Source organism: Peromyscus maniculatus, chromosome 6 (genome assembly GCF_049852395.1).
Source record: "Peromyscus maniculatus bairdii isolate BWxNUB_F1_BW_parent chromosome 6, HU_Pman_BW_mat_3.1, whole genome shotgun sequence".
Lineage (NCBI taxonomy): Eukaryota > Metazoa > Chordata > Mammalia > Rodentia > Cricetidae > Peromyscus > Peromyscus maniculatus.
In genome coordinates, this window is record NC_134857.1 from 72,865,047 (window position 1) to 72,868,846 (window position 3,800).

At 43.8% G+C, this 3,800-nt stretch overlaps 1 pseudogene; it reads left to right on the plus strand.

Moving 5' to 3' along the window:
• Positions 1-249: 249 nt before the first annotated feature.
• On the plus strand, positions 250-912 carry LOC143274036 (speckle-type POZ protein pseudogene; annotated as a pseudogene).
• Positions 913-3,800: the final 2,888 nt, after the last annotated feature.

Genomic DNA, 3,800 nt, shown 5'->3' on the forward strand with positions numbered 1-3,800 from the left:
GATGAAGTAAGTGCAGATTACCTGTCAGTTAATCTAGTTTTGCTCAGCTGTCTAAAGAGTCGTGTTTGGGCAAAGTTCCAGTTCTGGATCATAAGCGACAAAGGAGAGAAAAAGCAAACCAGGAGGAGAACAACAGCATTTAGGTTTGTGCCAGGCCTTGGTTATGGATTCAAAAAATACATCCTATGAGATTTCCTCCTGTCCCATGCACCTAGTCTTCTCCCACAAGATCAGATCAACCTCCTGTGCATGGTGAGCATGATCAAAGACTCCCTCAGCATCCCTGACCAGAACAGGAAGACAGGGATTCAAGTTCCAAGATGTACATCGGCAGATGAGCTAGGAGAGCTGTGGGAGAATTCCCGATTCACAGACTGCTGCCTGGTGGTATCTGGCCAGGAATTCCAGGCTCACAAGGCCATCTTAGCAGCTCGCTCTCAAGTTTTCAGAGCCATGTTTCAAAATGACATGGAGGAGAGCAGAAAGAACCACACTGAGATCCCTGACCTAGAACCACAAGTCTTCAAGGCAATGATGAACTTCATTTACACAGGAACAGAACCAGACCTGGACAGCATGGCAGATGCTCTGCTGGCAGCTGCTGATAAGTATGGCCTGGAGCATTTGAAGGTCATGTGTGAGGATGCCCTCTGCAGGGACCTCTTTGTGGAGAATGCTGCCCACACTCTCTTCCTGGCTGACCTCCACAGCTCAGGGCAGCTGAAAACCCAGGCACTATGTTTCATTACAGCTCATGCTTCTGAGGTCTCTGAGACCTCAGGCTGGAAGGCAATGGTGGGCTCACATCCCCATTTCATGGCTGAAGCATACCATTCCTTGGCTTCTGCTCATCTCCCTTTCTTGGAGCCCCCTTTCAAACGCTTGAAGCAATTAGGACCTGGTCAGCTGTGACCTACAAGTGTCTCCCAGAAGCACCAGCCAGTGTTTTTACCAATGACACTTTTTGTAGACTATGGGATGTGTGGAGCATTTCCAGTGAAACTAGGGAAAGACAGCATGGTGACTCGTGGTATAATACAGCTGTAAATGAGTTGAATGTCAGGTTAAGGAAGGGGAAGCACTGAGCTGTTATACTCTATCCTGTTACTGTACTGGTTTGATTTTTGTCGATGATTTGGAAACTGGAATTCATTTTAGTTGCTGGACCCAAGCACTTTACAACAGGATATCTTTGTTGAAACCTGTCTTGATTGGACTGAGCAGAAGATATGGTCAAGGGCTCAGCAAAGGAGAAAACAAACATGTTTGATTACAAGAGAAGGGAAAGAAAACTAAGATTTTTTTTCTGTAAAACCAGTGTGTGGGATTGGAGACATGACTCAGTTGCTAAAGCAATTGTTGCTCTGGCAGAGGATCCTTGTTCAGTCCTCCTCTTGTCTCCATGGGCACACCCATCTCTGTAGACCGTACCTACCCAAATAAGATATCAACTGAATAAAAATTTTAAAATCAGCTTTGTGGATTCCAGTGGTGTTTCTGTTTGAAGAATGCCATTTTAGTCCATCCAGCTCTGCTCAGCTTTGGAAGTGTATGCAAAAATCATATACACGCACGTGTGCGTGCGCGCGCGCGCGCGCGCGCGCGCGCACACACACACACACACACACACACACCAATGAGACAATACCTAATGAAATTCTGTTATACTCATAGATTGGTGCCTAGCCCAATTGCCATCACTTAGGCTTTCGCCAACAGCTGATGGGAGCAGATACTGAGATCCACAGCCAAATATTAGGCAGAGATCAGGGGACCTCAACGAACAGAGGAAGGCAGGATTATAGGAGGGTTCAATGACACCAGGTGAATAGAGCCCACAGATTCATCTAAACAGAGCTCATTGGGCCTTTTATTCTGTGATGGCAATGTAAAATATTTGGAGTGCAAATAAAGGGTCTGGCAGGGATTGTCTACTTCATTTCAAATCACACATTTGGGGGAATCAGTACCTGCCACTCTGACCTCAAACCCACATAGAGAATAATCACTGATGTAACTAGTTTTCACCTGCCAAAGGTTCCTAAGAGGAAACAAAATTTAAGCATCAAAACCAATTCATTGATTTACCTTGTACTGAGTGATGATCAGTATTGCAGCCAGATTGCAGGAGAGCTAGGCTGAGATTGAATCACTGAAGTTAATTTCCTGTCCTCTAGGTTACACCCTCTTGATATGATGAACTAGGGAGAGATGATAGATGTGGAGAACATTTTCCAGATCACATTCCAAGGAGAATGGTCTCAAAACCTCTTCTTCAGTAACTGTTGAAAATATTTTATATCCTTTGGAAACCAGAATACTGTCTCACTTTTCAGGCCCAGCAGAGTAAGCACAGAATTTCTTAGTTTAAAGAGGATAGAACTCACCAGTGGAGGATGAAAATTATGAGGTATTGAGAAGCTGAATCTTGGCACTCTGCATGATAGAACTGAGAAGCACTAAAGATCTTCTTTTTAGCACACTCTTAAGTGGATCTGGAAGAGTGTTTCCAAGAAGATTTATCTGAGGGTGAGGAGCAAGATCACCAATGCAAGTTGGTGGAGACTGTGAGTCTGGAATAAAAGGCCAGAAATAAGACAACCACTTTGAGAGTTTTCTGCCTAGCTCTGCATCCTGCCCACTCTATATGAATTCTTTAACCATGACCTCCATCTTTTGAACACTGAGAACCCTGACAGGGTAAGGGAAACACCTCTTCCCAGATCCAGGTTATAGGAGGAATTAGTGCAAAACCCCAAGAAGATTAAATAATGGCTTTGTAGGGTTGGACAGCATCTTTTATTTTATGGAAGATGAACCCCACTACACAAAATAGACTTGTGATGGTTTTTCTTGTTTCTCAACATGACTACACCTGGAATTAACTAAAATCCTAAAATTCAGGGCACAACAGTGAGAAATGTTGTGCTTTCGATAAGTAGGTAGATCTACTTCAAGTACAGACTTTGGAGATAGAAAGAAAGAGTTAAGCCTGATCTCAAGGCCTGAAGACACACACCTTTAATCCACATCTTGAGGCTGGAGGACACACCCAAAATTGGGCCACACCCTCTGCTGGAAGCATATAAAAGGACATGTAAGAAGGAAGCTTTTTCTCGTTGCTTGCCCTCACCATGTAGCAAGTCCATTCCTTCCCTGATGTTAGATAATTTTTCTCAGTCCACCACTATAAACACTTCCAGTCTATTGGATCTCATTAGTAGCTTAACAAATGTAGGATAGCCACCAGAGAAGATGGGTGGGACATGGATATACTCCAATAGAAAGTCTGTATTTACAGGCTGACAATTACACTGGGTATTCAGAAACCTACTGTACCTTAGAGACTTTCTGGGGTGAGATCTCAAACATAAATTCTATATTCTAAATTGACATAATTCTGTTAACAAGAACAGTTATGAGGCCAAACAGTAGGGCTAGAATATTTATAGTTTCCTCATCAGTATGGATGTTGATGGATTAGACCCTTGTTTCTGTTTTGGCAGCTGGTACTGTGTAGGTGATGGATTTTGCAGCGTGAGTGGTACTTCCAACATGGAATATGGTGACATCTCACACTTATTATGGACACTGAAGCAGCTGGCCATGGCCAACTCTCCTATGTGTCCAAACAGAATGTGTCAATCAGATTCCTCATGCAGGGGTGAGAGACCAGGTGCAGGTGTCAGATTCATCTAAAGCACTAGGCAGAGAATGATCACAGGTACTCTTGGGGACCTGAAACTCAGGTTGCACCATTTCTAGAGTTCACTGGCCACCATGCTCTTTTATCTCGGATT